Source organism: Otolemur garnettii, unplaced genomic scaffold (assembly GCF_000181295.1).
Source record: "Otolemur garnettii isolate 467f Iridium unplaced genomic scaffold, OtoGar3 scaffold00011, whole genome shotgun sequence".
Classification (NCBI taxonomy): Eukaryota; Metazoa; Chordata; class Mammalia; order Primates; family Galagidae; genus Otolemur; species Otolemur garnettii.
In genome coordinates, this window is record NW_003852406.1 from 29,356,627 (window position 1) to 29,368,500 (window position 11,874).

At 41.9% G+C, this 11,874-nt stretch overlaps 1 protein-coding gene and 1 pseudogene across 1 annotated transcript in view; both read right to left on the bottom strand.

Annotated features, from left to right (window-relative positions):
- TMEM266 (transmembrane protein 266) overlaps positions 1-3,405 on the bottom strand; it is a 143,031-nt gene extending 139,626 nt beyond the window's left edge. Inside the window, exon 1 of the mRNA XM_012801870.1 lies at positions 3,347-3,405. The gene's annotated coding sequence lies outside the window, so the exon portion shown is untranslated. The remainder of the gene's footprint in view (positions 1-3,346) is intronic.
- Positions 1-4,951, bottom strand: part of LOC100943726 — a 42,082-nt pseudogene extending 37,131 nt beyond the window's left edge.
- Positions 4,952-11,874: the final 6,923 nt, after the last annotated feature.

Consider the following 11,874-nt stretch of genomic DNA (forward strand, 5'->3'; position numbering starts at 1 on the left):
AAAAAAAAAAAAAAGAAAAGAAAAAGAAAAGAAAAGAAAGAAACTACATTTCACAAATAAGTAGCTTACAAGGTCACTCAAGGAAAGACAAATATCCCAGTTCCCAGTGTCTTACTCAACAATGTATTAAAATGTACATATTAATCAGTCACCACAAGACATAGGAGTGATACAGCTTGGAAAACTTGTGGTCCTCCCTCACCGCCTCCTCCCCCCGAAAAAACCCTTGGTGAAAGGAATAAAGAAATAATGCTTAAGCATCTATAGTTGCCCATGTGCTTTTCTAAGTTTAAATATATTTCAAGAAAAAAAAATGTAGTCCAGAAAAAATTTTTACATTCCCTGAGTTGGCCTTTGCACCAAGAAGTGTGCTCAGCTCTGCATCAGATGAAATTGTTGCTTGAATGGAAGACAGCAGAATAGTCCATTTCTTGAGCTCCTTTCAATTATGAGATTCCTGACTGAAGAAGACAGTGATGCTTCTCATAGAAAAAATCATTTCTTCCCCAGAAATCAAGCAACACTTCTCTTTGTTTTCTGGTTCTTCCCCAGTAACATCAGGACTCATCTTTTTTTTTTTTTTTTGAGACAATCTCAAGCTGTTTACCCCAGGTAGAGTGCCATGGCGTCACAGCTCACAGCGACCTCTAACTCTTGGGCTCAAGCAATTCTCTTGCCTCAGCTTCCCAAGTAACTAGGACTACAGGTGCCTCCCACAACGCCTGGCTATTTTTTTTGTTGTAGTCGTCATTGTTATTTAGCAGGCCCAGGGCAGGTTCAAGCCTGCCAGCTCCAGTGTATGTGGCTGGCACCCTAACCATTGAGCTACAGGCGCTGAGCCAGGACTCGTCTTGAGTTTATCTGATTATAGACTGGAAATCCCCAGGGCAGGAAGATCCCATCTCAGCATTTCCATAAGTGCCAGCTAATGTGCTCTTCCAAAACGGAATGTTTTCTATGAAGCAAGAATGCTACACAAATTGCTTTACCACCAGCAGAACACAGTATAACAGAAAAGGTAACATGGTGCTCTAAAGCCAGTCATATTGTCCAAGGAAGAAAACAGAGCTTCAAGAGAATTTACAACAGACAGTCTTATATTTCCTACTTAATGTTATTGATCAACTTATAATTAAAAGCTCTAATTTGCAAGGGATATGCTTTTCAAATAATTTTTTGTATTCACCTGTGCTTTTTTCACCACTATCTCAACCATGTGACCTGAGTATAAATGCTAGTAGCTCCACTAGGTAAATTTTCCACTGATGCAACTATAGTAATTTCTAAGTCTATGAGAACTGCCAGGAATGTGTACCAAAATCCAATACTTGCATCCTAATAATGCACTTGAAAAAAAATGTTAAATACACAGGTCTTCCTGACTGTCCAAATTCCAAGAAGTTCAAATGAGTAATTGCTACAATTGTAGAGAGACTGGATTATGGTCCATGGCGGGTATGGATTCCATTTAGGGACTCACGCACATGTGTGATAGTAATGTTGCTCTGATGACTGGCAGTGACACCAGCAGATAGTGTGCAGGGCAACAACACAAGAAGGGCAGGATGGGATGCAATAATGGAAAATAGGAGTGATTCATTCGACCTGATACGTATACACTTCATAGGTTTAAGTCTGAAGTGAATCAAACTTTCTGAATGTAACTACTTGTGTAGGAGAATGAAATGGAAGCACTTCTTGGACCTCATTTTTTATAGGCTCAGTGCCACCTTGAAAAATTCCACAAAGATCCATTCTGAAACAATAGTTTTTCTTACTGGAAAGCCACACATTGGTGTGGAATCTGTGAAGTGGAAAATCGGACCCAAGCCAGTGTGTTCATGCATAAGCTTGATCATAACGAAAAGGTACATGGAGCAACAGCACCCAGGTTAAAGGTCACCCCCATAATCCCATGCACTTGAGCGTTCATCCTTAACCTGTCCCTGACTGTGTGACCTTGGGCCGGTTGGCTAACCTTTCTAAGTCTTACCTTCTTCATCTTCAACATGGAGATAGGAGGTTTGTTGTGAGGATTAAATAAGATCATGCACAAATAGCTTTTAGCTCATACCTGCTACACGCAAGCATTTAAGAACTGTGTCCTTCTTGTGAATAGATGTGGCATGTTGACTATATTTTAGAAACAAGAAGCAATTACAGTCCACTGTCACATCCCAACATCTTGTGATAACCATTTGCACTTTATGCTTCTAGCTCTTACAAGTCTTTTCACCACAATATTTTGGGGGATAGGGGAAGGAAGGTAAGCAGCCACATAGATCCCACTTTTCTGACTACTGCTCAAAGCAAGGTGAAAAGCCAGGGAAATAGGTAACATACACATGAGAAATTCAGTTTTGGGGATATGATGTTATAGGTGCATGGAATATAAACAAATCATATAATTTCTATTTATAACATCAGGGGCATCAAATCATAGGTAGGTTTTATTTTAAAAGAAACAAAAGCCAAGCAGCATTAAAGAAGATAGAAGGAACCCACACGGGCCTATCACTATCTCCGAGTTGGTGTCTATGAAACGGATTGGTGGGCTAGACTATGGGGGGTTTCATGGGGTCTGACTTCCAACAGGTGGCTAGCTTTAGTCATCTTCAGATGCAAAACCTTAATGAGTTTGAGTATGCAAGTCTCAGAGATTTTGTTCAAGGCCTTCTCTTTACGATCAAGGAGATAATTTTCCAGGTTTAAGCCTCCCTCGCAAGTTAGCAAGCAAGGAACTGTCTGCCGTATCTTGTACCTGTCCCCTGAACGAGATTCTGGCCTGACGGTGAAAACCCACCATCATTTCCAGACAGCCCATCCTGCCACTGGGCCACCTCCCGACAAACAGGGGAAGCCCACTAGGAAGTGGTCACGACCAACCAAGCCACAAATCCCCAAGGGTGTGGGATTTCCACCTCTACACCACTTCTGAAAACCGAAAATAGACGCCCGCTTGCCATACTGCAATGGGGTTTCCCCCAGCAGCACCGCCCCCCCACCCAGCTTGAATGTTTTATTAATAAATGCAAGATGGCACACGAAAGCAAAGAATGGGAGGTAAGGCATCTGCGGCTGGACCCGAACCAGGGCAGTTTGCAAAAATAAATGAGAAGCATGTGACAAGAAGCAGGTCCCCAGGCTAGGGCTGAAGCCCAGGGCTGCCCCGCGCACCCTTGCCTGCCTCCCCAGACCAGGGAGATGAAGGTCAGCTGCAAGATCCCAGCCCTCCCGGCACGCACCCTGCAAACCTTGACCGGCCCCCCAACCTCCGCCCCAGCCACAGGACTCAGGCAGAGAGGCAGGGGAAGCCCCGGCCGCGGCCAGCTGCGAGGACACATACCTGCTGCCGGGACTCGGGATTCTCTCGGCTCTGCAGCGGAGCCGGCCGCGGCTCGCGCTCCCGGGGCTCCCCTCTCCGCCCCCCCGCCCCCTCGCGGACCCGCTCCCTCCGCCCCTCCAGCCCTCCGCCCACCGCGCTCGAGGGCGCGCGCGCGGCCTCGCGCCGGCCCCTCTCCGGGCCCGCGCCTGCGCCCTCGCCTCCCGCCGGCCGCGCGCGCGCCGGAGGCTGTGGGGAGGCCGCGCGGCTGTCTAGGAAACGGCGGCGTCCGCGGGCCGGGGCTGGCGGTGGGAGCCGGGCAGGGGGCGCCGCCCGGGCTGGAGCGCAAGCGGTGGCGGAGCGGGTCGGGAGCCTGAGGGTGTGCGTGTGGAGCGAGGAAGGGGTCGCTCGGGAAGGTCTGAGGTGGAGGCGGGCGGGGCGGGGAAGCAACAAGTGCGGAGGCACAGCGGACCCCGCGAGGAGGCGGGGGCCCGCCGGGGTTTTCGTACGGCCGAGAATGGGAACCTCCGGTCGCTTTGGTGCAGCGCTTTGCAGCTTCCAGAGCCCTTTCCCGGGTTATTCCGTCTCATCCGCACGGGGCGCCCCGGAGGGAGCGAGCAGCGCGCTGTGCCCTCTGCGTTTGGAGGGCCCTGAGGGGGAAACACCTTTTTTTCTGGCCAGGATCCTAGCAGAATCAGAGACCCTCGACTCTGAGTCTGGGAGAAAACTACCTATCGGTTCATTCATTTGATGGCCTTGGCTCAGGCCGCTTGAAGGACAGCGTTTCGTATCCTTTCCTTTTCTTCCTTTTTTCATTGTCGCACTCTTGAGGCTACACATTTCCCCCGTTCTCGAATCCCCTTTCCGCACGAAATTCTAGTACCACGGATATGCCGTGCACCTGCCTGGGCACTGTGTGTGCATCTGTGCTTTGTCCTTAAGAAGAGTAAGATTTCGCCCCTCGGAGGTGACATCGCCCCGGCTGAGTGAGAATGCTTATTCTAGGGCCACGGTTGCTAGTTAGCGGGTGGGGCAAGTGGGGTCACTGAGCAATCTGGATGCACCCACAAGTATTCTGTAGGCTCAGAAAAAGTCCTCGCACATGTATGAACAACTCTTTGTAATGTCTGCAGGTGCTGCTGTGAGCACAGTCATTTAAGCAGCTTGTGGATTCGTAGTAGCTTCTTTGTCTTCTCCATCAGTTCTTGCTAAAGGTACAGACAGCCATTTTCCAATGAGGTCTTCACATTTTTGTATTAAAATACTTGAAAAGATTGAAACCTTCATTTCTAGGGCTCTATGTTCCAGGGTGGCCTTTGGCTCTGCAGACAGTCTTGATTTCCCAGTTATCACGCCTCTTCTATATTATTTTTATTTGATTAGGTCCTATGGGGCTCCCAGGAATGTTCTTTGTCTTTCTTGCCTCTTCTTATCTAACCTCAGCTTTTCTAATTAAATGATGGAAATTGTAGAGTTGAAAGGCTTTGAAACCCACCTCATGGAACTGCCCCGCGGTCTTGGATTATACTTTTCTTCAACACAGGACCATCTAGAGTCCTAGAGAGTGTCTGATTTAGGACAACTGGGAAAAAGGTAAAATACTTCAGGCCCTGCCTCACCTGTCAGCATTTCTTACTCAACTGCACTCTCTCATGGTGGGATTGCAAAGGGGAAAATGTCCTTAAAGGTGATATTTGTAGAGGCTACCTGAGTTGCTAGAGGGTATTTTTCTTCTCTATTTCTAGAAGGAAGAAAGGAGGACTGGAAAGGATAAAGTGGGGATGAGTTAAGAAAAGTTAATGAAGGATTAATGGAATGGGAGTTACAATTTCCTGACAGTTTTCTGCCGCTGCGACATTTCAACTACACTTGAGTTAGAAAAAGCCTTGGCATAGCTTGCCCGGGTAGTTATCCTCTCCACCTTTCCCCACTAAGTAGAACTCTTCTTAAAAGTAGATTAAAACCATTGAAAATCATCCAGTCACAATGCTAATTAAATATTAGAGTAGGACAGGTATTTTGAAACTTGCAGAAATCGGGAGACTACTTTGATTTAGGTGGAATCTTGTATTATAATACAATTTTTTTCAATTCAGGTATATGCTACTTCAAGGGAATTTTTTGGCTGTAAAGACCTTCTGGAGAAATCTGTTTGAAAATTACATGATAACAACTTTTACCTATGTCTTTTAAGTGTGCTTTTTATTTTTCTTTTCTTTTTGGGGGGGGTAACTTGAGTTTATGGCAATTGTAGGTGCAGCCATTTTATTAATATGTTGTAATAGTGTGAAGTCACAAATCTCCAAACATGTATAATTTGTCAGCTCTGTGCTGCCCCCTTGTGGTGTCCCACTTCAGAGCCCATACCCAAACTAAAATCTTCATCCTTTGTTCTTTAGGGCAGTGGTCACCAACCTTTTTGGCACCAGGGACCGGTTTCTTGGAAGACAAGTTTTCCACAGGTGGGAGTTGGGGGAATTAGATTCTCATGAGGAATGCGCAACCTAGATCTCTCCCATGAGCAGTTTCCCAGGGTTCGTACTCTTCTGAGAACCTAATGCTGCTGCTGATGTGTCAGGAGGTGGAGCTCAGGACCTGAAGTAAGCGGTGGGGAGCCGCTGTAAACACAGATGAAGCTTTGCTGGCTCACCTGCCACTCACCTCCTGCTGTGCAGCCCAGGTCCTAACAGGCCAGGGACAGGTACCCATCCATGGCCCAGGGGTTGGGGACCACAGCTTTAGGGTACTGAAAACTTAAATCAGGGGTAGACAAGAAGCCATTCTGCCCTGAGGCTGATCAATCTAGAAGCCCTGTGAAGATCTACCACAGACCTCACTTTCACCTTATTGAATTATTATTCTCAAACTTGCCTGGTCTATAAGAAGCACTTGGACACACTTTAAAAAATCAGATTCTGGAGACTCACTTCAACCCCCTTGAAGTCTAATTCCAAGGGATCTACATGTGATTTTTATTTTTAACGGCTCCAGGTGATTCTTATTGATAGGAGAGGCTGGGGAATCCTAAAGCTATAAATAGTACAGGTGCTGATTCAGTAGGCTGCAGGTGACTAATGAGAAGGAATTTTGTAGGTGAAGGAGCTTCCCAGCAACAGGAAATCATGGGAGCTATATAAAGCAGGAGTGGCATTGTGGGTTTAAACCTTGTGTGTCACTTTCTTGCCAGATAGACCATTTCTGATGTGGCTTTAATTGGTGTGATGTTCCATACCAAGATGACTTTTGAGGTGAGATTTTCTTTTGATTAAAAAGACTGCCTTTTCAAGAGTCCCCAAGATCACATAAGCAGGATTTTTTTTTTTAAATTGAGACCGAGTGTCACTTTGTCACCCTCGGTAGAGTGCTGTGGCGTCATAACTAACAGCAACCTCAAACTCTTGGACTCAAGAGTGATTCTCTTGCCTCAACCTCCCTAGTAGCTGGGACTACAGGCACCTGCCACAACGCTGAGCTATTTTTGTTTGTTTGTTTGTTTGTTTAGCGTGCCTGGGCCAGATTCAAACCCACCAGCCCTGGAGCATGTGGCTGGCACCCTATCTGCCAAGCTACAGGCGCCCAGCCCTAAGCAGAATATTTTTGCATTTTTTGCAGCTGGAAGATTATGGAAGGGCACATTAGAGTTTATTTTGACCCTGTGAGTGTGTGAAAGACTGATACTAGAGTTAAAACTTTGTTCCTTTAAAGTAGTGCTTTGTAAAAGTAGACCGTAAGAATTTGGTGCCGCATGATTTGTGAAAATTGGAGTAACACCCAAAGTCCTTGAATTGTTAATATTTAGGTAAACATTAACATTTTGAAAGATCTTCTAAATGTTGAATTATAATACAGCCTCACTTATTTGGAATGTTCTTAGAGAAAGCCAATCTCAGTTAGTGAAAGCTTGAAAAATAGAATATATTTGATTTTTCATGATATTTATTTTAAATTTAAGTACTCACAACAACTGCTAACAAAGCAAGTTTTTCAAAAAAAATCCTCCTAAGATGGCTTTAATGAATAAATAGGGTTGCCTTGTAAATAGCAATATTCATGTGCCTACAGTCTGTATGGATATGTGTACAATACAAAACACGATACCATGCATTCGGGAGCATGTTCTTGGTAAACATTAATTGTAAAAAAGTTTTCTCATAAGTGGTTTAAATATATTTAGTGCAGCAAGCCCATCTTTAAAGATAATACTTTAAGGGCAGATTTTGCCTTAAGCAGTGGCATAACCAGTGAGGCAATCAGGGGAGTCACCTTGGATGGAGGCAGTAAGAATTCTCATTATCTGTAGAGAATTTAAACTATAATAAACCCACTAAAAACTTCATCTGCTTTTCATTATCAGTACTTTTTATGTACAAGTAATTCTAAGCAATGTTAATGGTGAAATAGTCCTCCATGAAAAATCTCTTGTGGGTCTAGGTTCTAAACAACTTCTGTGGTTTCTGTTGTTTTAGTAATACATGTATAAACTTCAAATTAGCATATTTTAATTATTTACCTTTAATAAACATATTCCACATGGAAATTAATTTAGAGAATTCCCACCTATACAATTAGCCTTCAATAATCATGGACTCAGCTATTGTTTACATTTCCGAAGAAATTTATAAAAGTCTAGGGTAATTCAAGACTTCAGGCCCAGTTCACATCTAGAACCCCATTGGCCTACATCCCTGTATTTATTTTTTTTTTTTTTTTTTATTTTTTTTGAGACAGAGCCTCAAGCTGTCCCCCTGGGTAGAGTGCCATGGCATCACAGCTCACAGCAACCTCCAACTCCTGGGCTCAAGCGAGTCTCCTGCCTCCGCCTCCCAAGTAGCTGGGACCACAGGCGCCCGCCACAACGCCTGGCTATTTTTTGGTTGCAGCCGTCATTGTTGTTTGGCGGGTCCGGGCTGGGGATTCGAACCCGCCACCCTAGGTGTACGTGGCTGGCGCCTTAGCCGGTTGAGCTATAGGCGCCGAGCCACATCCCTGTATTTAAACAGTAGATTCCTCACGAACACTGGCAATACAGTGATTGTATTACATAGAGGTTTAGCATCGAACTTGATTACTTTAACATTGTCATTTATGTGACCACTTGTCTTAGTTTTTGTATCTAAAATTTGAGAATAAAACAAAGTACAGATTTTGATGTGTAGTATTTTTGGTTGGCAAGTACAAATTTTAGTTCATACATGAAATTATTCTTCTAAATAATTGAATTCAAATAATGTCTTTAACTTTGAAATTTATTCTTCTTTAGTTTTGAAATAAATATTAATTTAAGAACAAATCAAGAAAACAAAAGCTTATTGTTTAGTACTGCAAATAGACCACTATGTAGTCATAATTTTTTTCCCTTTTCGAAAACATTAATTCCATTACAATTTTCTTTTTTGTACTATCATATGTATTTTATATTGACATATAAATGGCGTTAAATGAAGAAGAATTTTCACTGTCAGTTTCTTTCCTGGCTATAATTGCTTTATTTCACAATCATTATTAAAAATATTGTTATCACACATAGGCGAGAGTATTAAGAAATGATCCCTCTGGGTGTCAGATACTCTGAGTACATCCCTGGGCCAAATGATGACCTAGTGAATGGTATTCAAATTTTAAATGTTTTATTATGTGTTTAATATTTGGAATTTTTGTGTACTCCACGAGGAACTATTTCTTTGACACACCATTCATGTGCTAAAATTGAATATCAGCAACCAAGGAATTATTTCTTTGACACACCATTTGTGTGCTAAAATTGAATATCAGTGATTATATACATATGTTTTAAAACACAAAAATGATCCAGTATTCCAAGTCTAGTACATAGTTATGCTTTAAAATCTAGCAAGTACATATCCATGTGTTTATTGAGAGAATCCTAATAATTGAACATTTAGCAATGTTCAATAATTGAACATAATTGAATATTTAATGAATGTTTACAGTGTGTGGAATCCCATTCTCTTTGCTTTGTATGTATTAATTTTTTCATAGCAATCCTGATTGGGAAGGTAAAGTTATTATCAATCTCATTTTACAGATGAAGAAACTGAGGCACAGAGGGATTAAGAGGTTTGCTTAAAATTGCACAGCTAGTAAGTGTAGGAGCCAAGATTCAAACCTTGGGTCTGACTTCCAAGTTCAGCCCTGGTGCCTCACTCTCTCACATATACACAAAGCTGTGCCTTAAAAAGTTTGAGAAATCATTAAATAGTAGGAAAAAAATCCCAGATTTCAGGGTTTCACCTATAATTCATTCTGTAACTTTAAGTAATGCAATTAAGGGAATGTCTTGGGTTACAAATTAGATGGTACTGTGGAGAACTATAAAGTTATTTTTTTGAGCACAGAAATAGTGATGTACAGGCAGCCCCTGAGTTATCCAACTTATGTACAACTTGCACTTACGAAGAGAGGCTATTAAAGTAGGTCCCCAAGATACAAACATCTGACTGACGTTCAACTCACACTTAGGAATGGAGGTTAGGAGGTAAATGTACCTGTTTCAACTTACACACAAATTCAACTGAAGAACAAAGCTACAGAGCCTATCTCATCTGTAACCTGAAGACTACTTGTATTTTATCCAGTTTATTTCATTGTCGATCATGTGACCATCATTAACATGTTTACTTTTTCTTGTTCGTGTAATACTCTTTAAGTTCCTATGTGTTAACATTGATGGAAATGGAATTGTAGACTTTTAATGTATCATTTATGTCAAGACTAGAGAGAGGAATGGGAGGATTTGACTACTTTGTATGGCCCTAAGAAGATCAAGGAAATGGCTTAAAACACTGTAATTATGTAAAAGCGACATAAACAAGTACTATTGTAAGTTTTTATTCAAGCCAATTATTAAAGTGCAGCAATTTTAGCAGGAGGAATCACACTACCAGACCTCAGACTAGACTATAAATCGATAGTGATCAAAACAGCATGGTACTGGCACAAAAACAGAGAGGTAGATGTATGGAACAGAATAGAGAACCAACAGGTGAATCCAGCTACCTGATCTTTGACAAGCCAATTAAAAACATTGAGTGGGGAAAAGATTCCCTATTTAACAAATGTTGCTGGGCGAACTGGCTGGCAACCTGTAGAAGACTGAAACTGGACCCACACCTTTCACCATTAACTAACATAGACTCTCACTGGATTAAAGATTTAAACTTAAGACATGAAACTATAAAAATACTAGAAGAAAGTATAGGGAAAACACTTGACGAAATCAGCCTGGGTGAAAATTTTATGAGGAGGACCCCCCTGGGCAATTGAAGCAACATCAAAAATACACTTTGGGGACCTAATCAAACTAAAAAGCTTCTGCACAGCCAAGACCACAGTAAGTAAAGCAAGTAGACAGCCCTCAGAATGGGAGAAGATATTTGCAGGTTATGTCTCCGACAAAGGTTTAATAACCAGAATACATAGAGAACTCAAAGGTATTAGCAAGAAAAGAACAAGTGATCCCATCTCAGGGTGGGCAAGGGATTTGAAAAGAAATTTCTCTAAAGAAGATAGGCGCATGGCCTACAGATATATAAAAAAATGCTCACCATCTTTAATCATCAGAAAAATGCAAATCAAAACTACTTTGAGATACCACCTAACTCCAGTAAGATTAGCCCATATCACAAAATCCCAAAACCAGAGATGTTGGTATGGATGTGGAGAAAGGGAACACTTCTACACTGCTGGTGGGAATGCAAACTAATTAGTTCCTTTTGGAAAGATATCTGGAGAACACTTAGAGAACTAAAAATAGACCTGGCATTTGATCCTATAATTCCTTTATTAGGGATATATCCAGAAGATGAAAAATCACATTACAACAAAGATATTTGTATAAGAATGTTTATTGCAGACCAATTCATAATTGCTAGGTCATGGAAGAAGCCCAAGTGCTCATTGACCCACGAATGGATCAATAAACTGTGGTATATGTACACCATGGAATATTATGCAGCCCTAAAGAAAGATGGAGCCTTTACCTCTTTCATGTATACGTGGATGGAGTTGGAAAATGTTCTCCTTAACAAAGTATCTCAAGAATGGGAGAAAAAGTATCCAATGTACTCAGTCCTATTATGAAACTAATTTATAGCTTTCATATAAAAGCTATAACCTAATTATAGCCTAAGAATACGGGAAGAGGGGAGAGGAGGGAGGGGGGTGGATGGGTGGTGGGAGGGTGATTGGTGGGATCACCTCTATGGTTTAAAGGGTACAAGTGATTCTTTCTAAAAGTAGAATATAAATGTCTTAACACAATAACTAAGAAAATGACATGAAAGCTATGTTAACCAGTTTGATTAAAACATTTCAAATTGTATATGAAAACAACACACTATACCCCCATGATTGCATTAATGTACACAGCTATGATTTAATTTAAAAAATGCAGCAATTTTTCAGAAGTTTATGGTCTTTCTATAGTAAGTAACACAAATAGTGAGTATAAAAGGTTTAAGAATAAAACATGTTTTATAACTATGAGAATCAAAACTTTACCTTTAAATTCGATTGGATAAAAGTCAATCATA